We start from the raw sequence: 1,911 nt of genomic DNA, 5'->3' as shown, positions 1-1,911 counted from the left end.
GACATCGGAGAAGAGGTTGACGACCGCGAGCTGCATGTCGTGCCCAAGCACGGCGACCCAGCCACCGTCATGGGCTCCCACGAACCGCTTGCCGACCGCCTGGCTCGGCAGCGACATGCGGAAGACCCGGCCATCCTCAGGGCAGTACACCTTCGTCTTGTTGACGTCCTCACGGGTGTCGATGAAGATGAGCCATGGGAGGACGGGCGGCGACGCATGCGGCGACGTGATCGCACAAGCTCGCCACGACCTGCACACGGCGGCGAAGCGGACGCGGTTGAGCGGGCCGGCGACCTTGCTGTAGACCAACTGGAGGAGGTCGTTGGGGAGATCGGACCACCGGACTGGCATCGTCATCCATGGCGTTGTCGGCTTGACTCTAGGGGTGTGGCGGCGCCGGCGGCCCATCGATGGATCCGCGCCGACGATCGGTCGATCGAAGACTTTTTTTTGTTGTTGTTGCGAAAATTCGATCGAAGACTTGTTTGGCTGAGTTCCGATCAGGTCACGGGACGTGAGGTCTAGGTTTAATTACCTTTTCTTTTACATTGAAGTTGGGCCTGCTATGATAGAGATGACGATGCGGTCCAATAACTAGGGCCCGTGACCAGTTCCACCATCAGGAATTTTCGGAACACATGTGGCCCTACAAATTCAGATCTGAAATACACTTTGAGAAACAAAAAGAAGTAAAATCCGTCATGGATAGTGTCAAAAGAAGACAAAAGCCCCGCTTGAAATAAGCGGTTAGCTATCTCAAAAACATTCAACAACTAAAAAAAAAAGACAAAAGCAAAAAAAAATGACACTATTCACATCTAGATTTATAGTTTTTCCCTCTCCATGTGTATTTCAAATTTAGATCTGATTTCCTTTAGAATTATTTAAAATGTCTAATTTTGTACTTGTTAAATTGGGAGCATATACGGGTTTGTATTCCTAGATATTTTCGCATGTAATCATCTACTTCCTCCGCCTGAAAATACTTGTCGAAGAAATTGATAAAAGTGGATGTATCTAAAACTAAAATACGCCCGTCCATTCCCGCTGAAAAGTATTTTCGAACGCAGGGAGTATATGTTTGTATGTATTTTGCACCTAAATTTCCTAGTTTTGATCTTAGAGAAAGAAAGAAAAAACCTAGAACCGCTCCATCCTCTGAGCGCACATCAAACAATGCTAGCAATGCACTGGCTGGCTATAAAGACGAGCACATTGAGGCCATCCACCAAACTGCAGGCACATTACAAACCCAATAATTGGCTGGAGGAGGTGATGAAAAGGTGTCTATCGACGCTGCGAGGTGGCTTCTCGGAAAGGCGCTCGCGAAGCTCTCCGATGAACTGGTAGCCAGTTTCATGGCCATCTTCAAGCTCGGCCACAACTTCCAGAATCCAGAGCATCAACCGTCGACTGTTGCTCACACAAGGGCTGCTCCATGCAGCCCATGAAAGGGAAGTGAGCAACCATCCTGGCCTGTATGGCTTGCTAGCGGTGCTAAGAAAGAAGGCTATAACATGTCATGTATCTGCGTATACTTTTCAGTGGAATGGAAAATATTTGCATGTGTACACCAACAAATCCTCGACGCTGGCGACGCACACCAAGCCACTCCTTCAAAAACCCGCCTCTTCCCATGAGCTGAACCAGGCCACCCTCCCGTTCCTCACCGGTGTGCTCCACTCCATGCACCAGTAGAAAAAGGGCCTATTGTCCCGGTTCGTAAGGGCCATTTGTCCCGGTTGTTGAACCGGGACTAAAGTGTCGTTACTAATGCTCTAGACCTTTAGTCCCGGTTCTTACACAAACCGGGACAGATGGGCCTGCACGTGGCCGGTGCGGCGAGCCCAGGCAGGAGGCCCTTTGGTCCCAGTTGGTGGCACCAACCGGGACCAATAGGCATCCATGCGT

The sequence above is a fragment of the Triticum aestivum genome, chromosome 6D, assembly GCF_018294505.1.
Source record: "Triticum aestivum cultivar Chinese Spring chromosome 6D, IWGSC CS RefSeq v2.1, whole genome shotgun sequence".
Classification (NCBI taxonomy): domain Eukaryota; kingdom Viridiplantae; phylum Streptophyta; class Magnoliopsida; order Poales; family Poaceae; genus Triticum; species Triticum aestivum.
Note: the sequence above shows the minus strand (reverse complement) of the source record.